This window comes from Anas platyrhynchos, chromosome 22, assembly GCF_047663525.1.
Source record: "Anas platyrhynchos isolate ZD024472 breed Pekin duck chromosome 22, IASCAAS_PekinDuck_T2T, whole genome shotgun sequence".
In the NCBI taxonomy this organism is placed as follows: Eukaryota; Metazoa; Chordata; class Aves; order Anseriformes; family Anatidae; genus Anas; species Anas platyrhynchos.
This window is the reverse complement of record NC_092608.1, coordinates 2,650,296-2,675,397: the sequence shown is the minus strand read 5'-3', so window position 1 is coordinate 2,675,397 and position 25,102 is coordinate 2,650,296. Positions and strand designations below refer to the sequence as shown.

The 25,102-nt window shown below is 53.4% G+C and overlaps 1 protein-coding gene across 2 annotated transcripts in view; it reads right to left on the bottom strand.

Annotated features, from left to right (window-relative positions):
• Nucleotides 1–22,622, bottom strand: part of SAMD11 (sterile alpha motif domain containing 11) — a 200,034-nt gene extending 177,412 nt beyond the window's left edge. The window contains exon 1 of one of the 2 annotated variants that reach the window (XM_038166518.2): nt 22,202–22,622. The gene's annotated coding sequence lies outside the window, so the exon portion shown is untranslated. The remainder of the gene's footprint in view (nt 1–22,201) is intronic. The other variant, XM_072026846.1, reaches the window with a different exon arrangement.
• Between the last annotated feature and the right edge of the window lie 2,480 nt (nt 22,623–25,102).

Sequence of the window (25,102 nt, the reverse complement as noted above, 5' to 3'; positions counted from 1 at the left end):
CTTTGTCTTGGGTTCAGCTCTGAAGGAGTAAAAAGGCAGGGCCGGGAGCTCGAACCACGGCGCTTTGTCTCACACCGAGACAGAAGGAGCAGAAGCCTCCTGCAGGCAGGGTGCCCCAGAGAGTTCCCTGGCTCTGGCTCTGCTGCTCGTGCGTGGAGGGAGGCAGGGCTGGCAAGCCTTCGGGCAGAGCCGTGGCCCAGCTGCAGCACAGCAGCGCCCTGCCCTCCCATCTGCTCACTGCGAGCGCTTGCAGAGGACAGGCCAAAAATGCCAGCAGCTCCCGGAGCCGCTGCCCCATGACTGGGTAAGGCAACGCGGCGTGATATAACACAGCGATAAAAACCCCGAGGAAAGCCTCCCAAGCAGATATCTTCCCCTGCTGAAGACGGGTCCCCCTCTGCCCCTGCACTCCTGTCTCCCCAGCCTCGGATCCCTCCGTGCTTCGGGTGCCGAGCAGCAGCATCCCCACAGGGCCCTATTTCCCGTGACCCGGCGCTGACGAGGAAGGAGGGCAGTGAAGCGTTTTGCCAAGGCTCGCTTCCCCCCTCGCTATGCCTCCCTCCTGCTCCCGGCCGTCCTCAGGGTGATGGATGGCTATTGGTTCTGGCTTCATCCGACAGAGAAATCTGTCACCTCGTGCCAGGGAGAGGTGACAGCAAATCCATCAGCACGGAGACAGCAGGCGCTTGCGGATCGCTTTCAAGGCCACTGGGGGCTGGATGCTTCTTTGCCTCCCGCCTCTCCGGTTCCTCTGTCCCCCTCTTTTACACAAGGCTCAGTAAATCACCACTTGAACAAACCCGTTTGGCCCCTCCTGCATATCCAAATGCTAACAGCTCGGGATTTGTGCGTTGTTGTCTTGTTTCAAAACACCAGCGAGGCCTTCCACAAGAGTGGCTCGTTCCTAGAGGTTCCTTCTTGACCCTTCTGCTACTTCCAAAGCCAGGATGCAAACTCAGGTGGTGTCCCCAGGGGTTCAGCATGTATGATGGAAGTGAGGGGAACCAGAGAGGAACACGCTCATCAAAACAGCAGCTTCCTGCATGGGACAGGCTCAAGAACAGAACTGCAGAGGATGCAGTAAGGCAGGGCACTGAGAAATGAACCCCCAGCTGACAAAGTAGGGCAAAATGTGCTCCTGTGCTCCGTTCCGTGCTTACTGCACACCACCCACCTTGCCCAGCCCTCTGAAATTAGTATTGGACTCCTTTCAGGTGGGCTCTCTGCCAGCTGACATCCAGGCAGAAGGTGCCAGCCATCCCCAGCCCGATGCCCACCTCTCCCTTCACCTCTTTGTGCCGCCGGGCCCCCCAGGACAGCAGCATTTATCTCCCTGGGAGCGCGAGGCGAGGCTTTACCAAGCGATAAGCACAAAGCTGTCGGAGATCCTCTGACAACAGCCCCCAACGAAGCATCGTGCGCACAGACAAATGCTTTTCCTGCTGCTCCAACCACGCTAGGACGTGACTGCTGTCCTCGTGCCAGCGCTATTTGGAGAGGGAGCCAGAGCCAGCCCTCCTCTTCCCCATCCTGGCTCTCCAAAGCCCCTGGTAGCTGGGGGGCTGAGCCTGTTTAGCATTCTCCGTTCCTGAGGGCAGCCAGGGGCATCGGCATAATGAACAGCAGCTTCTGCTCCTGCTCTGCCTCCTTGCACAGGCACAAGGGGACATCCCAGTTGATTGCGAATTGCTTCTGACACGCGTGTGGCATATGGGATGGGAACAAGGCGGTGGTGTGCTGCCGGCAGTGCCCCATTCCCTGTGCCCCCCCAACACACCTCGGGGCCCCCGGGTGGTGCAGAAGGTGCCTGGGGCCCTGCACAGCCACCCCACGAGGTGCGTGCAGCCACACCGAGATCCCCGGCGACAAACCCCTGAATGCTCCACGACACACAGCGCACCGCAGGCTGCTCCAGCATCCCAAAACAACGGGCTGCCCCCGCCCAAAAGGGGCTTTCAATCCCACCTGCGAGCCAACAAAGCGAATTGTGAATTCCGCACTCAGAGCTGCACAAGTTTAAGACAAAGTGGCCCTTAAAAAAAAAAAAAAATTGGAATTTTTCAGTGCTTTTTTTTTTTTTTTTAATACTTTTAAATACATTTTGCTGCCCTCCGAACCGTGACACGAGACGCCAAAATTGCTAAAGATATTAGAGGAACCATGCCCTGCGTTTCTGATGAGGCTGCTGGCAAAGCAACTGCAATTTGTCACCATCCCCGACGACGGAGCACATCCTTGCTATTTGCACCCCATTTATACCAAGGAGCCACCGAGTGCGGATGCTCGAATTCCCAGATCCTCCACGGGGCTGGAGGGGAGCTGGGAGACATTTGGGGGTTGAGGCAGTTTGAGTTCAGGCTTTGCAGATCGCTCCCCTGCCAGTGCTGGAAGCGAGGAAGCTCTGGCTGCCAGCAGGGAAGGCCGGGAGGTGCCAGCAGCCAGACTGCAGCTGAGCCCTGCAGCGGGAGGAACCCGGGCACTGCACGAGGATAAAGGCTGGGGCAAGGGGCTGCCATGGCAGAACGGTGGCAGAAAAACAGAAAGAGAAGCTTGGAAGGCATCCTGCGCTCCGATGGAAGAGGGAAAGCAGCTGGGGAGGGGGGTGATAACCCCCAGAGCCCAGCACAAGGCAGCTTGGGATCTCCTGAGTGCTCCAAGCCGGGGAGTCCCGCTGCAATCAGGGGCGAAGGCGTCCAAGCTGACGGCAAGTTTCCTGGCCGTGGCTCCCCGCGGGATGTGGCCGGGGAGAAACACATCTGGGTGGCAGCCAAAAGGAGAGCCTGGCCTGGCCCCCGGGCTCGCAGCAAACGCCCTGCAGGTTCCAAGCCAGGGCCGGGACACACGGAGACCCTGCTGGACTGCAGGCTGCCGAGCGCAGGATGATTTATGGCTCCTCGCAGCTGGCATGTTCCAGCCAGAGGGCTTCAGACCAGAAAAATGAGCGCCTCCTGCTTCCTTAAAGGGGCAGCTCGGCTGCAGCGCTGCAAACTCACTGCAAAGTTAACCGCCTTGGCATTTTAATATTTTAAGTGCTGACCCCTCATTGATTGCGTTCAGCCTTTTAAATCTTTAATTTACTTATTTATTTGGGTTTTAAACCTTGCCTGCAATTGCAGCTAATTAAAAAGCTCATTAGTCGGCATCCTGAGCTGATTCCCTGGGCTTTATGCACTGTACAGTACGCCTCCTGTGAGCTTAAACCACGGCTGGGACTGCCTGACTTGCTTCCTACCTCCCCAGCTTTATGAGGTGTTCCATATTTTGGAAGCCTATTCCCCTTTCCCCTGATTATTATTTTTTTTTTAAACTACCACTCGCTGCAGCCTTCAGGAAAGCCAGCAGCCGCTCTGGCTGCACACGGTAGCTGCGCCACGAAGTTCCCCACAGCTGCTCTCAGCCCTGCGCACAGCTCAGGCCTCCCCCTGCCTGCACGAGGGGCACGATGATGTGCCGATGCCAAAAATCCCAAATAAACCGATTTCCAGCATCACACTCAGCGGTCGCCTTGCCCAAGGGTGGTAATCCCATCCCTGTGGAAGGCAAACACCGAGGGCTGAGGGCAGAGCTGGGCAGGACGGGCCCTGACCTCCCACACCACGGCCAGAAACCTCGCCCAGCTCAGCCGGTGGGATTTCGTTTCACAAGGTCAAAACCAACCCCACCTCTGCTTTGGGTTTTGCATTCCTGCCTACAGAACCACGAGAGGATTTCAGAGTCCGCCGCTGCCCTGCTTCCCCCTGCCCACACCCCGCATCCCCGGCCTTGGCACCAACACAAAATAACCCTCTCCTCCTCCCGAATCCTGTCTTGCTTCTATTGCTGCTGAGAACGAAGTAAAAGCAGGCAGACCAAGGCCGTTCTCAGTCCCCTGCTGGCCTAACACAGCCCAGCCCAGGACTGTGATGAGAAAAGCAAACACGGCTCCGTCCAGCTCATCCCAGACAGGCCAGAGAGAGTTCAGACCGGGGTTTGGTTCTACAACAACCACGATCTACAAAAGCAATCCTAAATCCTAGAACATCCCTCGCTTTCTTCACGCGTCCTTATTGACTCTACAATCCCAAAGAAATGCACAGCCCTGGGGCTGGCTGCCCTTGGCTGCCCTTGCACTGCTGATGCTGCCCTGGACCGAGGACCAGCAGCGAGGAAGGGCTGCGAGAAGCCAGGAACGGATGAGGAGAGGTCCCAGACACCCAGAAACCGAAACAAATTCCCAGCAAGAAATCCAGGGGGGCCGTTGGGACGGGAGGGGGGAAGCTGGGATGGGAAGAGCAGGAAGCGTGCCTCAGGGCCGAGCTGTCTCGGGCTGCAGGAGCCGGGGCAGCGGCTGAGGCTGGAAGCATTTCAGAAGGTTTGTGTTTGGCGGAGCCGGCGGCTGGAACAGAGCTTGCTGGCAAAGCCCCCGGGCTGGCTGGGGAGAGCAACATCTCCGGCGCTCCTCCACGAGCTCCGTGGCCAGAGCGGTGAGCCCCCTGCTTCCCTCGGCACCAGGCGCAGCCCCTGCCCTGTTTTCCAAGGGAAAAAAATAAATCCCTGGAAAGCCTTTCCTCCCGCACAGGCACACACAGACCCCTCTGTCTGCGGCAGGCAGCAGCTGCCTTCGGGGGACGAGCCCCTGCACACACGCAGCTCCGCCTGGCGTGCTTTATCGCCGTGTCAGCTGGAGGTTACGCGCTGCTGCAGGCACCGCCGAGCCCGCCGAAGGCCAAAAGGGCTTCGGGTCCGTCTCCCCCTCCCCTTTCCAACCGCGCTGCTGCTTATTCTTCGCTCCCTTCCCTGGCTGCTGCTGTCGGTGTGGCCGAGCGCGGTGCTTCTCAGCGGTGGCGGGCCTTGGCCCTCCGCCAAGGTCCATCCCTGGGGGGGGGGGGGGGGGGGGGATGTGGGGAGAGCTTTGAAAAATTCAATCTCTCCAGAGCTGCCGGGGCTGCCAACGCCACCACGCTGCCTGACCTCGGGGTAAACTCAGCGGAAGAGGAGCAGAAGCGGCGGCGGCTGGCACGGTGCTGGCCTGGGATAACTCCTGGGGAAGAGGCGGCGCGGAGCGGGAAGGCGATGGGGGGCTGCTGCCCTGCGGGGGGGCTTCGAGGCCTCCTGGGAGCAGCACACAATGCTCTTGCCGGGGTTTTAAACGGGAATCTAAGCAGCAAGGAAATGGCATTGCACAGGGTAGGGCTGGAGCACTGCTCCTGGTGCTGTCCCCCACGTACCCGGTAATTACACACGAGTGTTTGGGGGTAAGGGTTCAGCTCGTCACCAGCACACAAAGCTGCACCTCCTCCCTGTGCCAGAGTGCCCCACGGCAAGGCTCAGCCCTCAGGTGTCTGTCCCTGCTGTATTCTCAGTCCTGCATCCATCCCTGCTCTGTTACCTTCTTCTCCATCCGCATTTATCTCCTGCTACCTGGCGGAAACCCCAGGAGGCCTGCTCCTGCAGTGCCTCCAACTCCTCCAGGACGAGAGCTCCTTCCTCTTGGGGACGAGGAGATCTAAACCCAACTCAGCACCTCAGGATGCTGCACCAGGGGGGCACCTTCCTCCAGGAGCTGTTCCCAGCACTGTGTGATTCCCCAGCCAGCAGGGAGGGCGAGCAGCACGGGGCCTGGCAGCCTCAGGGGTCGGCTGGCTGCAGGGAGGCAGCGGGGAGGCTGCAGGTGCCTTTGTGCACGCCTGCGCTTTGTCATGGAAATCCTGCAGGTCTCCAACGCCTGGGCTGGAAATGCTACAGCTAATGAAACCTCTGCGGCTCCCCCCCTCACCGCAGGCAGCCCAGGATGAAGGGGGGACGAGAAGGATTGATGGATGGAGCCCAGGAGATGCTTTGGGTTGAGTCCATCTGCCCTGCCCAGTGCGGGGCGTGCTGGGCTGGGTGATGCACGCACACCTCTTTGTGCTCTGCTCCAGCCGCCCTCCCCGCAGCCCCGTGCCCCCCGGAGCTGCCTGATTATTTCTGTCTTGGGCCAGAGGCCTGGAGGCTTTGAGCACCACACGACATTTGTGCAGCATTTCCCCACCACTCCCTCCCCTTTCGATCTCTCTCCCCCCCTCAGTGCAGTCCCAGAGAGACGATCCAGATGGAGCTGCCCAGCCGCCCTCTGATCGAGCCGGGGAGATTTGTAATTAGGACTCGGCGGCTATTATCCCGTGACAGCTGAGGGTGGTGTAGCCAGGCAGCCCGGAGGCTGCGGGAGGAATGCGGGGGGTTTAGGGAAGGAGGGAAGATGCCGAGTGCTTTTCAACCATGCCATATTGCGCCAGCCCCGGTGACAACATCCCACCTGCCAGGCCCGATTCCGAGGGCAGCGTCGGTGCAAAAGGGCAAGGACGGGGGAAGGAGCAGGGGGGGAGGACGGCGGCGGCGACAAGGGAGGGGGACAGGGGGCAGGGGAAGAGACGTGGAGGAGCAGCAGCACAGGCAGGACGCCCTGCTGGAGCACGGGGGGGAGCCGGGTCCGATTTCAGAGATTGTCCCCAAGCCGGGGCCGCGGCGGCGCCATCCGGGCTTGGCGTCCCGCGGTCCAAATTCCTCTGGGTGACACCCGGCTCTGGAGCGCAGCCACGGCGGCTGGGCCAGCCTGAGAGGGGAGCAGGTGTCCCTGCGCTCCCCCACACACAGCCCAGAGTCCTAAAACACGGCCCTCCTGCCTGAAAAAGCCACGGCGCCTGGAGCTAGGGGTCCTTCCAAACGTCTGCCTTACTGCCAAGCCTTTGGAGAGGCTGAGAGGAGCGGGCTCGCTCTCTCCTCGGCTCCTTGCTCGCTCTGTCTGCTGCTGCCAGAGCCGTGGCACCTCCGCCTGTCTCTTCTGCTCCAGTAATTCCCACGCCTGCCGGCATGCTGGGAGCAGCAAGGGCTGGAGCAGCAGAGGTCTGACCCAGCAGATCGGTGTGCAAGGGGTGCAGACAGCTCGTGCCAGGCACAAACCAAACCCCAGGACCTCAGGAGCCAGCTCTCCAGCTGGGAAGGGCACTTTGCCTTCCATGGAAAGCCAGGGCTCTCGCTGCCCTGAGATGCCCCAGCCTTGCCCTTCTCGGCTTTGCTCCGTCACAGCACATCAGACCTCCAAACAAGCTCTACGTCTGCTAGACAAGCAGTTTGCAACACGCTTTGCAACGCCCCACAATGTCTTGTTCATTCCTGGCTGCAGACCTCTGCGCGCCTTCCCCTCCTGGCCCCGCAGATCAAACTCGGACAGACCCTGCCCTTGGAGCCAGGCTCAGCAGGGGCAGGGAGAGGGAAGCAGAGGCCCCAGCAGGAGGTTTCATGCCCCAAAGCATCTCCACCGGCCCTCCCTGTGCAGCAACGCTGCCGCCAAGGCTGAAGGAAGTGAGTCACGGCCGGGGGGGGCTTGCAGCCCCCCTGGAAAGGCCCCGGGGCCGCGGCCGGGCCGTGCGTTCGGTTCCTGCTGGCGTCCCAAGCGAATCATTCCCAACAGCTGTCGCCGTGCCTGGCTGCGCCGCTCATGTGCTTTCTATTAGCTGAGCAAACAAGCCAGGCTGCTGCCGAGCGCGGGGAGCACGAGGGGGGAAAACCTGGGAAACCCGACGGTGCCTGAACCCCGCGCACCAGGCGCTGCTTTCCCCGAGCGAGAGCAGCCACCGGGCACTGGGTGCACGGCCCCACAACTGTGCCTCTCCTCAGCTTCCCAAATGCCTTCGGAGACGTCCCACACGCGTGTGCCACGTTCCTCAAAAGCTCCAGCCCTCCGCCTGGCAGTGCTGGCTTTCCAGGAAGGATTTTCAGAGCGCTGGAGGCTGCTCCAACAGGCGGGGGAAGCACGGGGCAGGGCAGAGCAGGGGGTAAGGGCCTTCGGCAGCAAAGAGCAGCAGGAAAAAAGGCCAGGTCAAGTGGGAGGCAGGTTGCAGCCTCCCTGCATGACCTCTCTGTGCCTCAGTTTCCCCCCTTCCACCCAGCAGGGAAGGCAGGGGGCTGGCGGGAGGCTACAGCTCTCCAAGCCCCTCGGTGTGCTGGGAGGAAAGGGGCTATAGACATGCAAAGCGTGGCTTTTAATTGAAAGAGCACAAAGAGAAAGGCTCAAGGCTTCGCTTCACTCCCCTCCCGCTCGGGTCACTCCCCTATGGGAAAAATGCTAGGGCTGTACTTTCCACCTCAGCCAAAAATAATCAGCGAGCTGCAGGGGGCAGAGGGCCTGGGGAGGAAGGGAAAAATTTCTCTTCCCAGGCTGCCAGAGCAGAGAGGCTACAGCTCATAATGAGAAATGCATTCCTTCCCTCCCCGGTCCCTCTCCTGCAGCCACCTCGTCACAGAAAAGGCGTATGGGGCCAGCTCCAAAAGACGCCGGAGTGTGAAGCCTACTCCAGGGCTCCTCTGCTTCCCTGGGAGACAGAGAGTCTGCGAACTAAAAGAAGATGTTTGTGCAGTAATCCCGTGGCTGCTCTCAGATGGCCTCCAGCCCCCCCCAGGCACAGCTTGGGGTGAGTGGAAAACACCAAATTGTGCCGAACGGGCAGAGGGACGAGCGGCTACACAAAGGGGCTGGGCACCCGTCCCCTTCCGACGCCTGAGCAGCGCCCTTGGCTCCTCTGCTATTGCAGGAGCCAGCCCAATTACCGCTCTCCTGGCTCTCAAAACCACTCCACGGGCTTTCAGTACACTGACCTAATAGACCTGAAGCAATAATTCAACAGCAGCGGAGTGTTTGTGGGGCTGAAATCCCATTTCTCAAAGAAACATGGCACTTGAGGGACTGAACAGCACTGACTTCTGATGATTTTGAAGCAAAATCTTCCAAAAGTGGAATTTAGCCACCTGAAAAAAATCGCTCCCTGCCTCACCTCTGCTCATTCATCCACCTTCAGAGTTGCACGCTGGACTACCATAAATAAACGAGCTTTCTCCCCTGCAGCTCCAAAACACCTTCCCAAATTTGCTCCAACACCACCCCCTCCTCGTGCCTCTCCAGAGGATCCGTCCCTTGCCAGTGTCACCGTGGAGCTGCCTGGTGGATGGCTCGGCACGGAGATACTCTGTAAAAAAACAAACAAAATAAACTTCCGACGCTATTCAGCTCATTTTGATTAAATAAAACCACTTGGTTTTAATCCAGCCACACAGAAAAAGAAGCTGTTCGGTTATGGCTTACAGTGCAGGCCTGGGTCTTTACCACACGATGGGGCTTTGCGGTGCCCAGGTCTCTGAGCTGTCTGCACGCTCTTCCCAGTAAGATCCAGGCTAGAGAATTGCACAGAAGAGGCCTGCTCCCACAGGCAATGTGAGTCCGTGTTCAGTATTCAGATGCCGGTCACAGCCAGGTAAAAAGCAGCCTGCTTTGGATCCACCACCACCTACAGCTGGAACCACACCAAACCATTCTCCCAGTCTTACTGTGGGGGGGAAAAGCCAAGAAAAAACCCTAAGTTATCAAAGCAACTGTATAGAACAGAGGGAAATGGAAAAAGGGAAAGCAGCAACCCAGTAACTAAACCCAGCCCACATCTCCACACGTGCAGAACACTTCTCGGTGTCAATACCAGCTTCTTCTCCAGCCTTCGGTAGGAACTCCTGAACCCACCTGTGTCTGCCGAGCAGGGTGTGGGCAACACTGTCACACTTAGCTGTGCTGCAGATAACCTCTGGACATACACAGGAGCTCATTCTCAGCGTGGTCTCTGTGCTTTCACTGCTAAATAAACCAAGCCTGTGTCCCAGGACAGCTGATGCACGTGGTGTGAAGCACATCCCTGCTTCCACCTCCCATTTTCCAGGAGCTGGGGCCTGTATCCTGCAGGAGTGCTGCCATTTGCTCTCTCCAGGATCCTGTTGCCGCCCCTCATCTGCAGTTTTTGTGTTTCAAACCACCATGCTCCCTCCTCCTCCTCCCCAACAGGAGCTTGGCTTCTTTCCAGAAGACGCTCAGGAGAGAAATACAGGTGAGAATAACCCAACACCTGAAGCTTCCCAGCATCTTCTCCTCTGCCGGTCCTTTCCCACGTCATTAGCTGCGGGGCTGTAGGATGCCAGGAGCAGAGGGAGGTTTCAGAGGGAGCCGGGGGCTAATTGGCATGCCTTTCAGGCAGCAGCGGTGCCAGGGATCGAACCGCCTGTCCCCGGGGAGCGGCGGCAGAGGCAGCAAAACCCTTCCTCGGTGGCAGCCGACTTTTTCCATTTCCTTGGTTTCAAATCGTGCCTCTGTTCTCCCCGGTCTCTGCTGTGGCTCCAGCCGCGAATTCTAGGGAAGCCCAGCTGCCTCAGCAGGTACGGGCTCGTTAATGAGCAATTAGCTCCTAGCCTAATTGGGCAGCAGAATGGCTAATGAGCCCAGCCATGGTTGTCTGTGCCCTCATTATCCTGTGCTCAGCCAGTGGTAATACTGAACTTCTGTCCCATTTCCGTCATGCCACGATCAGAGCCCTGCCTGGAAGCTCTGATGTGCCAGCGCTCGCTGCCTTTTCGGGCTCCAAAGTTGATGGTTTGTCTTATCTGCTTCCTCTAGCACGCCTGGAAAGGCTCCTTTCGCCTCTGCGCTGCACAACCAGATCCTCCCTGCCTTGGCTGACTTCAAAAACCCACTGAGCGGAAGAGCAGATCTCTCTTCTGGGTGTTTTTGTTGTGAGGATAGGTGTGTACCCATATGAAGTGTCTGTATTTATGTACGTACCTACGGATATAAACATGCACGCAGGGCTGAGGCTTGTGAAAACGAACAAGGGCAGTGCTCACATGCCAAGGAACACAACCAGGTAGAAGTGCTCCAGAGCAATGCAGAACACCAACACGCCTCGCTTCAGCACAGATCCAGAGTGCTCAGTACCAAGAGAACAATCCTTGCCCCAAAGATTACACAGTGCTTGAAGGAAGGTCAGCTTAAAATGAAAGAAAAAACAACAACAACAACAACAACAAAAAAAACCAACAAAAAACAAGCAAAGAAAACAAAGATTCAGATTAAGTCACAAACCCTGAGGAGTCCCAAGAACTCCAAGCTGCAATGACACAGGCCTGTTTTGACTTGCTTTACTCCAAGTTAGGGAGGCCCCAGATGCTGGATTTTGCCCCCAGAACACCATGGCTATTTTCAATCATTTTAATCCTTGAAATGAACGGTAAGGGCACAAGCAGAAAAACAAACTCCTCCGTGACTTCACCAGCCACCCATCAGCCTTCGCTAGGGAGCTGGGAAATCGCCATGAAGTTGTCTGCCTTGGATCAGAACGTACCAATTAACAAGAGCCTGCCCTCACACACCTCAAAGTGATCTACAGGAAGAAGACCATTGTGCAGCTACAGCAGTAGCTAGGGCAGTTCGTAACGGAGCAGCTCAGCGTTTTGTGCCAGTTTAACATGATGCATGAAAGATGCTCTACCCAGTTAAATTGCAAAGCTCTGCCTGGCAGAGGAACGCATCCTCACCTCCCAGCACGTGGAACCAGAGGTCTCCTGCAAGGAGCAGCACGCGACCCTTCCTGACAGCAAAAAGTCAAAATTTCCTTTTTCACCTCTTACCCAGCTGCTGGGTTTTGGACGATCCAAGTGGCATTGCTAAGCTGTGAAATATTTTATAGCGCTACCTGCTGCAGCAACGAGCTGTGCTCCTTCTAGGATTGATTATTCCATCTTCCTGCTGCTCTTGATAAGGTTTTCCAGTGGCTGCTGATGGTTTTAAACATGGCTTCTTCTGCCTCCAGGGTACTTTCTTATATTAGATTATCTCAACATATCACACCCACTTTTTAGTCGCTTCGCTGCCTTCCTGTTAAGAACCAAAATGATTTTTTAACTGCTCTTTTGCCCTAGAAGGACTCGTTTGACCTTGCTTTGCCCCACCTAGCGGTTCTCCTCCTGGGTGCTCCACGCAATCAGCCTGCAGAAGAGATCCCACACCTCCAAACGGCATTCGTGATGAGGCCATCCCAGCTCAATGTCTCTGCTGCCCACAGAGAGTTTGTCCTTTCCCTGAACTGCACGTTTTGTAACCTATAGACTAAAAATCAAGACAGAGCTTTCCCCCTTCTCACCCTCTACTACAAATTCCTTACCAGGGCTGTTTCTGATGGTCCTGAATCAGCGGCCAGCCTGTCCACCCGGCCACAACAACCCCCCAGCACAGCAGCAGCTCTAAGAAAGGCCCAAGGGGTGCCTTCCTCTGCCAGCAGACCCCACTCAGAGGCAAAACCTACCACTGAGGTTATACATGGGGAGAGAGGGGGTTCAAATGCCTCTTTTTAAGTAATGAGCTCTTCTGTAGGCCAAGCCTCCTCACCATTTATTCACTCTTGCCTGAGCTGCTGGAAAGCAAACTGAAGTCCAGCACATCTTTCACGTAGGACAGATGGACAGGCTGTTCTCACCACGGCTTCCCAACCTTACACTGATCCCTGTCAGCAGATTTTTCATCAATATCTCAGAGCATTTAACAATCATCAGTGCAAACTTCATGCCATTCATGAGTCTACAGAAGAGGGAGCTGAGAAGACTGAGCAAGCAGACAAAAACCACAATGTTCATTGAGCCATTAACACCCCGTACAGGTATCCTTAAAGGGCTAAATTAATGAATGGCACCAATGCAGAGACAAGCCAGAGAGAAAAGCTCCTGTCTTTTCCCTGGCATGTGCTGAAATCTTCCTTGCTATTGGGAAGAGAGCAGCAGAGCCATGTGCATGGGGTTGATTTCCCCGCAGCCTGTCTGCATATTTCCAGGCATTCCGCAGGGGCCAGCAGCGAGCATCGTACCCAGCGCATTTCTGACAGGCTCCTTTCACTCTGGGCTCCCCACAGTGCTTCTTTTTTTAAAAAAAAGCATTTGCACAGCCCTGTTTGTATCTCCTGGCTCACCACCTCCTCTAGCTAATATTTTATTTATTGTATCTTGGTCCTAACAAGTGAGCTTCTTCCCCGGTGGCTACTAATTAGATTGGGTGGCTCTCCAGAGATGGCGCGCACGTGGCCGCAGCCAGCACACGGCTGTGCTCTGCAATTCATAGGAAGCTTTCAGCAGCCACACACTGACCAAGGACCATACCGCCTGGGTAGATTTCACCCCGCAAATTCAGGCTTCTGCAAGCAAAACTAATATCGCATTTTTTACTTCTCTTCCCCTCTCTCTGGCCTCCTTCACAAAGCTGCTCGCAGGCTCTGGGATGAACCCTGCTGATCTCAAGGTCTCACCTGTGCCTTAGATGCTGTCAAGAAGTCCTCCCACCCAAAAAAAGCAGGCTTGGAATTTTATTTTCAGAGAGGATCCGTGGTTGGCACTCTCCTTTTGCATCTTCAAGATGAAAGAGGAGAAGATGAGATAAAGCTGTGAATGGGGACTCGGTGGAACCTACCTAGACAGTGGTTGGGGGCTTTGCAGCAAAAGCAAAATGAAAGAGCATTCCTGGAAGGGAGAAAGATGGAACTGCAGTCCAAGGAGTTCACTCCAGAAAATAAACTGCAAATCCTGTTCCCCGTGGGTATGAAATCACTATTAGTATTGGACCAGGGACATCAGAGGTAGCAGAAGGGACTTTCACGCTGAAAAAAGTATTTACGATACAGCAGATCTTAGACAAGTGAAAAATAAAGTTAATAAAGAGCTATGTATTTAATCCAGTCAAATCAGTCACTACCCAGAATTAACAGCAGCCATTTCTCATCCACTGCAGGAGAAGGCAAGAGCACTTTGGCCAACTTCACGTATCAATACAGAAAGGGAAACTCAAAGGAGGCCCTTCTGTTTTTGTTTTTTATATATGGATACAGAAAAAAAGCAATGCGATGTAAGCAGGCTCATTTCCAGGGAAATTATTAAATCCAACCACTACCAGTTCTGTGTAGGAGCTGGTGGCAAGTCAGGAGTTGCTCAAAGCAGGATTTAAACTTCTGACCCAGCAGCTCTGGGAAGGCGGAGGGGGAAAGGCAAACCGAGGTGGATTGGGCGCAGGGGAGGTGGTCATAAATCTTGTCATTCCTCCAGAGGCATTCAGAGCGACATGAAGGAGCTGCTCCCCACCAGCAACGCTGCAAAAGACGAGCTGGGCAGGTGGGATGGGGAGGCACTCCTGAGCAGACCTCACGGCGAGGTTCTTTGCTGGAAACAACAAACAAGGGAGTTGTTTGGGGGTCTGCCTCCAGTCAAAGCTGCTTCTGCCACCAGAACAACCCTGGCTCCGTAAGGGGAGGCACAGAGGAGAACGTGCTGCTGTGTGCATGGCAGAATGGCATGCTGGTACTCACCTCCTCACCCGATATCGTATTAAAAATAAAAGCTGGAAAGTCACCAGCTGGATGCCAGGCACAGGCTGGGCAGCAGGCCAAGGGTCTCGCTCGCTCTCACTTGACAGATTTAGATCCCCGGCACAGGAGATGCTAAATATCAAAGGGCACGGCTTAAACTGCCCGGCGTACTTGGCAGGGTGATGGGCAGAGGCCTTACACCTGGCTGCGAGGGGGCCAAGCGAGCCACAGAAGGCTCCCTCTTAGCAACACGCTGCTCCTTTCCCAGCTCGGCCCTGGGGCCACCAGGTGGTTCGCTTTTGGCCACTGTTCACCACTCACACCAGGCTGGGACCCAGGCAGTGGTGACGGGTCACACCAATGCACACAGCAGCTCTGCAGCCTTCCCACTCCTTGCCCCAGGCCTGAGGACGCCGGGATTGTCCAGGCCAGGCAGTGACAGAAACAAGGGGTGAGTGGCACGGGCTCAGCTTCTCCACATCTGTCTGCACCTTCCTCTCCCTCCACCATGCTGATGAACATCGCCAGAGCTACCTCCAGGGCTGTCAGTGCCCTCTGGCCACAAACCACCGACAGGTTCAAGCAGAGGAGGTATATACAGACACCCAAACTGCTGCAGAACACCCCGAGCACTGCTCCAGAGGGCCTGTTTTTAGCAGGAGCATCCTCAGAAACGGGGCAGAGGCTGCCTCCCTGATTTTGAGCCACAGAAAGCTAGAAGCAGCCGGAGCTGGTGACCAAATCTGGATCCTGCTGTGGGGCCCTGAAACTCACAGCAAGTTGCTCTAAGACCTGGGAGACACTTCTGGCACTCGACAGCTGGGTTATTTCACATCTCTAAGTACCTAAGACACCCAAATGCTTCTACACTCTTACACTATGCAAGATACGAGCATGCACCTGACCGGTTGTAAAGCTGGCCTTAGCAGTTACAAAAACAGACACGGAGCACTTCAAACGAGGTTAGAGGCTCACTGGGCTCAGCTCCTTCGAGTGCAGCTCAGCCGCAGGACATTTCACCTCGCCTTTGGGCTTGGAACATTTTTTTGCTCCCTTTAGGGGGTGCTGATGGGTATCTCACTGAGGCAGCACAGGCTGCCTTTCTCCCTTTGGGAGGGAAGTTTGGGATGTAGTTTCCCCATGCCTTTCACCTCACAGGAGCCCCAGCAAATGCTGCAGCCGTGGCTGAAACAAAAACCAGCTGGAGCTTGCCTTGGCCCTCACGAGGCCCATCTGTAGGAAACAGCACTTGGGAGAGCTGCAGAAAATCCTGGAGAAACCCCCCAGAAAGAAGGGCATGGGGAACAGTCACGAAACGCTTCCATATGAAGAGCCAGGGCTGGAGACACTGCAGCGAGTGACATCCACACCGACAGGTTGGAAGAAATTCAAAAGCCATCAGCCTCACTGAATTGCGACACTGCTCGCAGAGGGTCAGCACCCTGGTCGCCAGGAGAGGTGCCAAGCAGGTTGCAACAGCGCTACCCCGCCGGGGGGACAGATCCTGCCCCCCCCAGAAACCCAGCATCAGATGCTGGCAAAGGCAGAGCAGCCCGCTGTCCGAATAAGCTGAGAGGCAGGACAGAAAGAAACCAGGCCAAAAAAGAAAAAAAAGGTATTTTGATGCTTTTTGATGCTTGGAAGCACCACCCAGCCCAGATCCATGCATTTATACAGCAACACAGAGCACTTGGGTGCTCCGAGATCCTGCCCAAGCCCCGATTGTTTTCTGCACACTGACAAAGTGCTGCTGGTGTTCTCAGCACAGCCAAGGCACCGCTCCTACCCCCGAAGAGCTCGCCACCAGTAATTAGAGCTATTGCCTAACATGGCTAATTACCACCTTAATTAATTTACTTGAAATAATTCTTCGGTATTGTCAGCTCGCCACAATCTTTACGTACAGGAGAGCTCCACGAGGCCAATGAAATGTCCCAGGAGAGCTCCGTGGCTTCTGCGACCACGCCGTGCCCTCAGATATTGTCCAGTGTGGATGAGGAGCAGCACGGCTCACATTAGAGCAGGTGCCCACACCCTGAACTGAAACACCTTATCCTGTTAAAGGACCGTGTGCTGGCTTCCCAGCCAGCTTCTGGGGAGCTCTGCAACATCACCAGGTTTGCAGGGCTTGGGGAAGGGAAAGAACAGGGGAGATGGCAGGAACTGTCTGAGCAGGCCCCTGCTATCATCCTCTGTTCCTTTAAAATTGATTTTTCACTCAGTATCTGCCGTGCAGAAGCCCTCTTCCCATCCACCTGCCTGACTCCTCGCACTGCAGCCCGCTGGCCTCTGCTTCCACTCATTGCTATCTGCCCCCGTGCAGCTGGACATCGCCCCCAGCATCAGAGCCATTGACGGGAGCAGCCAGCCCAGCAAACAAACGCCCCGTCTGCCCAAACGGCCTCGGCGCCCTGACCTCCCTCTCTGCTTCCTCGCCCGCTCGCTGCGACGGCTCCAGACAAGCCCCGCGCTGGGCAGGCGCCACGTGAGGAATCGATAAGGTCAGGAGTGTTTTGTGCAGGGCATCCTTTGCTGGTCCTTAGCAGACCGATACTGCCTGACGGAGCCATCCATCACCGCAGCGCGCCTCGGTGGCATTTATCTTTGGCTGCACACTGCTCTGCCCTGCAGGCAAACACCAGCTCTCGAGGCCGTGACATTCAGACCAAAAAAAGCTAAAAAAAGTTTAGAAGAAAACCCCTCGTGTCATCTCCCAGCTGCTGCATGGGGTGGAAGAGGGCTGTTGCTGGCGGGGGTTGATGTATTAAATATTATTTCATGGCTTGTGTATTTTTCCAGCTCAAGAAGTGAGTCCAGAGTAGAGGCCACCTAAAAGAAACAAATCCTCCCCGGGCAGCTGCCTCGTGTTTACATCCCCGTTTCCCTACAAGGGCATCAAAAGCACAGCTCGAAGGGGGGAATCCAGGGCACCCGGAGGTGGTGGGACTCATGTGGGGCCACACAGCTGCTCAGGAGTCCAGACGAGGAATCCGAGGCAGCCCTGTGCCACAATATAAATACGTACACACACAGAGCAGCTGGCTAAAAGAAGGGTCTGTGTCTCCCAGCCTCTAATGGATAACAAGCACAGCAAAAGAACTGCTCTTTGCAGTGGCAGACAAAGCCAAAAGGTGCACAGCAGCTTGCACGAGGATGGGAGTAAAAGCAGCAGCTGGGAAACTCGGGTGGCAGAAGCTTGTTTTACCCTGAGGAAAGCCACGGGCACGCAGTGCTGCATGGAGCAGGTGGTGCTGGACCTCACGGGCACGCTGCAGCCTTGGTGGAGGGTTTGCTTTCTGCCCATGACCCCGGTCCAGCCACTGCTGTGAGATCCTCAAGTTTTCCTGGAAGCGCTCGAGGGCTGAAATCCTTTTCCCGAGCATCTGCTGCCATCCGGTGGCAAGCGCTGCAAAGGCACCCGTGGCTGAGAATCGTCCCCGGTGGCAACCTGCAGCCTGGCCAGGGCCACTGGAGCCCGGCCAATGCTCGGGGCTGGCACTTGCCCCCAAATCCATCACTCCCCAGTCCTTCAGGCCGCCCTCCTGGGGAGCTCCCCCAGGCCAGCTCCAGGGGCCACCCACAAACCAAATATTAGTAATCCACCTGTTCAACACTCTTTTGAAAGAGCAAAACAGGACTTGGAGCAAGTCCGTATCTCCCTCTGTGTTTTATCAGAGAGGCACCACGACACAGCAAACCAAAACCACTGCTGGGCTGTGCGGCAGAGCCAAACAGAACCTGTGCAGATGGGGCAAACCCTGGGCCCAGGCCCTGCGGAACAGATGCACCTTTCAATGGGCCGGGAAGTAATTTGGCACAAGTGCCAAAATGCAGTTTGAGAAATAGTGATGTGGAGTTGCAGGGGGGAGCAGTGCCCAGGAGCCGCTGGCAGAGCAGGCTGCCTTGCCGTCAGCACCTGCCCGTGCCTGTTAGCCTCTTGCTGTCACAACAGCTCGGTGAGGTTACCTCAAGCTGAAGTCCAAGCCAAAGGACAGTGAAATGCCACACGTAAAAGGCACCGCTTGTGTGGCTGCTGGCAGGAGACAAACACAGAGTTCACACTCTGCTGCGGGGTATGAAATATATAAGGACAGAGTTTTGTTTCCCACTTTGATCTGACACCTCTTCACCTGCTTTCCCTTTAAGCCAGGACAGGAGTGGGTATGCTGGAGAATTTCAAGCTGACTTTGCCCAAGACAGTCAGCTACAAGCAGAGGCTGCTTCATGGTAAGACTGAGCGGCTCAGAAAATCCTCCTGTCCTTGCTGGGGACTGCTCAACTCCCTTCCTCAACCCCCAACCCAGAGCAGACGAGACTACTCGGGCCCCAGTGCCCACAGAGGAACACAGGGGCGGTCACGTCCTGGTTATAGCCAGCAACCATTGCCTCCTGTCCCATTCCTTCCTACCATTTGCACTCAGGGGTCCGAGCAGAGCCCTCCCCAAACTGCACGGAGCCTCACACCATTTCTTTTCCCTTTCCTTTCCGCTCCCTGATTCTCATTCCATTTGAGTCACCTGCTTAAAAAACAAATGTGGTCCTATCACCCCAGAACAATACATTTCAAATAAGCATATAAAAGACCATTTCTTGACATGAATAAATTGATTGGGACCATTACCTTGTAGCCACTTCCCCCAGAAAAAGCTTCTTAAAGGCAGCCTGAGGCAGGGAAGCAGCATTTACATTTAGATGAAGGTGTTTCTGTCACGGTGCCTCCCCCAACAGCGCCTGGCCCCAGGTATTGTCTCCACGAGAAATTAGTAAAGCCAGGCAGCTCTGCTTTAAACAACACCTAAGGAAAAGGAAAGAAAATATTTCTACAGCCCCGCTGCATGCACACTGTGTCTGTACTCACACCGTCTGTAGCAAAGCAATGGCAACAGGTGAAAGGACAACGGTATCACCACTTCAGGGAGAAGCAGCAAGGATCTTACATCTGGAAACTGACTTTTCCAGCACAAACTCTGTTAAAAGGCCCTGCATTAGGTGTGCTGCTGTCACCAGGCTCAGAACCGTCCCCTCACATGCTGGCAGTGGGCTGGATTCAATGCCGCTGTAAAACACCGTAGCACCACCACAAATTCACACCGTGTAGGCTTCACCTCCAGCCTTTCCTCAGTTCATTACACTCTAAGTCTTCAGGACACCTGACAAATGAAACGCAGGGTACGCTGCCTCAGGACTGATGGAGAGGGAGTGCTTTGCAAAGGTACCTCTTTTTAGGGGCTTTTTTCCCCAGTGAGCACAGATCCCACGAGGATTTTCACTGCCCTCAGCATCCATGTCCCCAGTACAGAAATCTCAGTGAGCACTAACCAACCTGCATTTTTTTGCTGCTGTCACCGAGAGGCTTGTTTATGCCTGAAATTTGTCTCGTAACACAATAGTTGAAAGAGTAAAAGCAATGAATTCAGGTATTACCAGTAAAATTATGCTTGACTCTCTTACCTATCAAAAAGAAATAAATATTTTGCAATCAGCTAGCCTCATTCCAGTACAGCTGTTTCCACAGTTGGAAAATGAACCGCTAGAACTACACTAGGGAAGAAAAGGAATTATTTTCACCGCCCTAATCAATACCACCTACAGGAAAACCCAGCACAGGCCAGGCTTTAATGCAGCAGCTTGACGGATGAAGAAGGACAGACAAAGATTACAAACCCTCTACGTGCCAAAAAAGTAGATCAAAAGGGGCAAGAAACTGAATTAACTCAATAGTTTCAATGTGATGAAGAGATAAGCCACAGATTCTGAGACAGGATGCAGTCAGGATTATTTAAGTATTGTCATCTGCATGAATCAGTACTTGCAGCTCAGTGCCATCCTAGGGACTGACGTCTCTGCTCAGATTCCAAGTCTGAGGTCAACTCAGAACAAGTTTCAGCCTACACGAATGCAGACAAAGCTTCCCCTACGTGCTGAGGTAGCTGCAGACAAACCTGTCTGCCCTCCTGCCAGCGTGCCTTCACCTGGAGGGTCCCTGCCCGTCAGCACCAAACACGCATCTGATGGAACATTTAATTAAACGCTGTTTCATTTCGAGTGGGGAGACACTTCACAGTGGCCCTGTGGCAGCCCTAGCATTTTACAAACCCTTTCAGTTCTGTAGCACAAGGCACTCGCACACTCCTCAAACTGTGGCAGCAGTTGCGAACGTGCAGCTGCCTCTCCTACAAGACCAGCACTACGTTCAGTTCTCTCAAGAACTAACATGGTAGCGCTCAGAGCTGAACTAAGATGTGCCAAGCGAGAAACGTACTGGCACCAAACTGCCGTGTGTTACAGGGATCTGCATATGGGCTGAAGAGAAACCCTTGAAAATACCCAAGGTACAGCTCCGCAGGCTGTCACAACACTTGCCACTCTCCAGCCTTCCTTCTGACGTGCTCCTCAAGCTCCTCGCCCTGCCTGACACATCGGCTAGAAGGGAGATTTCCCTGTCCCCCACTACACATCTTTGGTGGCCACATATCTATATGCAGTGCCAATAAATCCAAGCTGTGATCCTCACTTCACCCTATGTTTCCACTCCCTCAAAGAATGGCTAGAGGAACATTAGCAACACGAAAAGACTTCACTGGAGACGCACTGGAGACGGTGCCATTTTGTGCACTACAAGATTTAAGGCTGAGGGGACCCTTTCACAGGTTAAAATAAGAGCAACCGGAGAACTCCCGTATTTCAAAATGGACACTCTGCCTGTTAACATTCCCTCTGCTCATCCTCTCCCCCCACTTACAATAAATTATCACAGTGACAAACAAAATCCTCACTATTACGAAGTGCTGAAGCTCACTGGAGCTTCTGTGAGAAGCCGAGTAGCGTGTTCCTTCACTCCTTTGCTACTGAGCATCCTCTTGCGTTTCATAAAAATATTGTTATTGATATCCATTTTATTTGCTATTGCAGAAAAAGCATTAAGCAGTGAAGACAACTGGAGAGAAGCCAAAATGAGGATAAAACAATGACAATAAAACAATCTAACGCGGAGGGAGGAGAACCCCTGATGTAGCTGAGGCTGCGTGTTTTGAAGGCATACATTCAACCAAGTTACTAGGCCGTGAACACTAGCTTCCTTTACTTGTAATTGCCTGGACTTTGTAATTAGGGTTCATTCAAACAAGCTGCAACACCAGAAAAAAAATCCATCTAGCAGATGCGATTAATAGCCTGTTCCAGGAAAACCAAGTCCCCAGGCAAAGTGAAATGCAGCTCCACTGACATCGCGCACAGCCATTTTCCAAGGCCAGTGCATCAATTTACTCCGTAATTTCTCTCCCATGCACACGTCCCCTGGTGCAGGAGCTCAGCCTTGGAGCTATAGCAAGGGGTGAGAGTGTTTACAAGCTAAGTGAGCTCTTTGCAGAGCCTGCTTCCTCCTGGTGACATTGCCACAGGTAAAAACATGGGGCAAATATTTAAAGAGCTAGCAAATAATGAGATAAACCTGCAATACAGGATTTCAGAAGCTGGAAAGACCCAACAAAGTCATTCGGAGCGACAGAACGGAAACAAGATGCATTCAAAAATAAATCTTTTTTGGGTCTTTCACTTTTTACAACTGTACTTCTGAGGTACGCTAAGAGTTTATGCAGAGAAGTTGTGGAAAGAGGACAGTGATTAGGAACAGGGCAGGGAGGAAGGACATTTTTTACCTATATAAAAATAGCTGATTTTGTAGGGGAAAGTTACTGCTTCTACAGAGATGAGCATTTGTAAAGAACAAAAAATAGCCCAGGTAAGCCGTCCACTTGGGACGTACGGTTTGCATTACATTTGGTTTTATCTATTGCTCCAGTTTGGTTTTGCAAAGTCAACACCATTAAGAAAAATCACAGGTAATTATCTTGCATTAAAGGACAAAACAACAGAACAGTCGTTTGTAAAAAACAACCTGCATGTGCAGGACACACCAAAGGCTCTTCCCCCCAACACGAAACACCCAGAGTCTTTCTGAAGTAAGAAAATACCCAACATTAAAAAAAAAAACAAAACCACAAACACCAGCAAAACTTTCTCAAACTTACCTCAGACGTGTGGAGAGCAAGGCAGGAGAAACATCCACGATGGCGATGGAGGTGACTGGGACACCTGGGGCCTGTCACAGCAACATGGCCTGGACTAAGCCCACAGAACAAGCCAAGGGGCTGCTGCCTCAGGAAAAAGGGGACACTACTTGGGATCTGGGGGGACCCAGCCCCAGCCTGAGGGACACCCGTCTCCTTTGTGGCCTGGGGACACCACCAGGAGGTCACGGGGCGACATTTCCCTCAGGCTCTCGCTTCCCTCCACAGGCAGCCAGCCAGAGCTGCCCTGAGGAAAGAGATGAGCCTCTCTGAGGCTCCTCCACCACCTTTTTGTCATCCTTCTCCCCCTCACAGCAGGGCACAGCTCCTACCTGCGTGCCACCATGCTGAGGGCTCGCAGCGCCTTCTGGAACCTTCCAGGCCTGGGCCCAGGCGTGGCTTGTCAGGTCCTCACAGCCCCAGCTGCGAGCAGGGCACCACCCTGTGAGGAAAAATCCCCTCCCCAGCCCCAAAGTGTCCCACCTGGCATAGATTAAGCTCCCAAAATACCACTTTTACACCTCCCATGCTGCACCTCAGGTCAGACCTCTAAATACAAGGAGCTTTAGGACTGATTTCTTGCCGCCCGTGCTATGCCCCAGTTCAGACCTCTAAGCACAAAGAGCTTTAGGGCCCAGGCAAAAATCCTGCTAGGTGCCAGGCTGGGAATAACAAATTCAGTTTAATATTTGGGCATAAACCAGGCTTAATCTCAGGCTTTGAGAGGAGACAGGCAAGTAAGCTCGCTGCTCCACCGAGGGCGGGACGTGCCACAGGACAGGCGGGTGTGCCCTCCTCAGGCTCCCAGCCATTTTGATGGCTGTAAACAAACTGTTCCAAACATTCAGTGCATTCATTTCCGCCGTCATCAAAAGTAAAGGAAAACTAAGAACTTAATCACTTGCCTAGAGTGCAGATTTTGCTGCTGTTTACTAGAGTGATTACAGCAAACCAAATATTTAATAGTGCATATACATGTGAAAAGCTGCTCTGCTTTCCCTCCCCTTGCTCTCCTTTCCGCCTCCTGCTACTACTGCCTAAAACAAATTCACTTTAACATTTTCAGGGACCAAACCCAATGCATAGAAACTCCTACAAAGAACAGAAATCTCACGCCAGGCAACAAAACAAGCTACCTTTTTTCCCATGTTCAAAGAACAGAACAATCAAATTCCCAAACAAAACACCAGGCTTCACCTTTTCTCCTCAGACTAAACGAATATATGTTGTAAAAAGCTACGCACGGCCTAGACAGGACTGAAACCTCACTGCCCATGTTACTTTTTACAGCTGACGTGACTTTAGAATGAAGTCTGGTAATGTACCTGTAACACAGCCATGTGATGGACGGCTCTCTAGCCTTGTAATGCCAAGGCATCATTAACACAAGACCAACACTGCAATAGGAACTTTATCGTTCAATTTATGCAGTAATAAAAATCCTCTTTGGCCTTGTCCCTGTAGGGTTCAACATTTCAAGGCTGGAAACTCAACAACCTGTAGCAACGGAGGGCAGCCTCAGCACATTCGAGTTCTATGTTAAGTACAAGAAATTAAAAAAAGAAATAAATAAAATATGTCGAAATAAATACCATGGCACATGTTCAAGCCGGGCTTAGAGAAAGCACTTTCAGAAGCTATTTCCAGTAGACAGAATTGACCTTCCCCTTACAAAATGCCACAGGGTATAAATAGAGCAGACTCTTGAAATATGCAGCTCCAAACTCCTTTGCAATTTGTCTGCAACTGCTCCGTCTGCTTCAAGCGCGCTCAAACAACAGGGCACTCTTTTCTTACCACACTGAGAGCACTCATTAGCTTGAACTGGAGTCAGGACACCTCACTATTTCTGAAAAATCATTTAGCAAACACAAAGGAGGAACAGATCCAGAACGCAGCCTTACTGTCTCCCTTCTGACCAAACATTTATTCTGTGAAGATACTCACCACCTCTCTTTGCAGCAGCACGACGTTTTCCTAAGCTTTGGAGACACCGATTATCACGAACTGCAAATACGGAACACCCAAACAGCTAGCTCATACAAACACATTATAATCCTTGATAGACAGAGGGCAGGGAGCCATTACAAACGTACACAAACACAGAAGTGTATGCAATTTGAAAGCAAATTTTAGCTTTTCAGCAAGCAATGAATAGACAATGAGTTATTGTGCACCCTCCTCCCTGCAATTATCATTGCTTTGGAATGCATCTCTCACGAGCCCCGTATCAGTCATGTTCAAGAAGATTTCACTGGCACAAAGTAACATCTCTTAGAAAATAAGAGGCAGGAAAAATTTCAGTTACTGGATCATCTGTAGCATGCTATTAATTTAATTTGAAGGTTAACCCTCGTGAGTCAAAAGGGCTCATTTTCCAACACCTTTGGTTCATAAGCAAAATTAAAGGAAAATGACAGCATCTAAGCTGTTTCAATAGAGTAGAACTGAATATCCTGTTCTTCTACCCTTCACTGGTTGATGCAGTGAGAGCTTCTCTACACACTTCATTTTAACTACTTGTTTGTGCTCAAACAGATCAGTGGCTGCAACGTATTACCACTGTACACAGAAACCCCCTGAAGTCATGACAACCAAAACATCCTTACACATTCATTCTTTTCAATTTGACTTCTCAACTTAAGGGAAAAAAATGCTGAAGTTGCACAGTATGGCCCTAGAGCATAAATGAGCCTCGGGTAGGCAAAATATACTCCAAAGCTGGACATGATGTTGGTGTTCTGTGTACTGTATATTAAAAATGAAATAACCTCACAGAAGGAAAAGTAAAGCCAAGAAAGAGACGAGACAAGCTTTGAAACCGAGAAGATGGCCGTGCCAGCATCCCATATTGCCCAGATG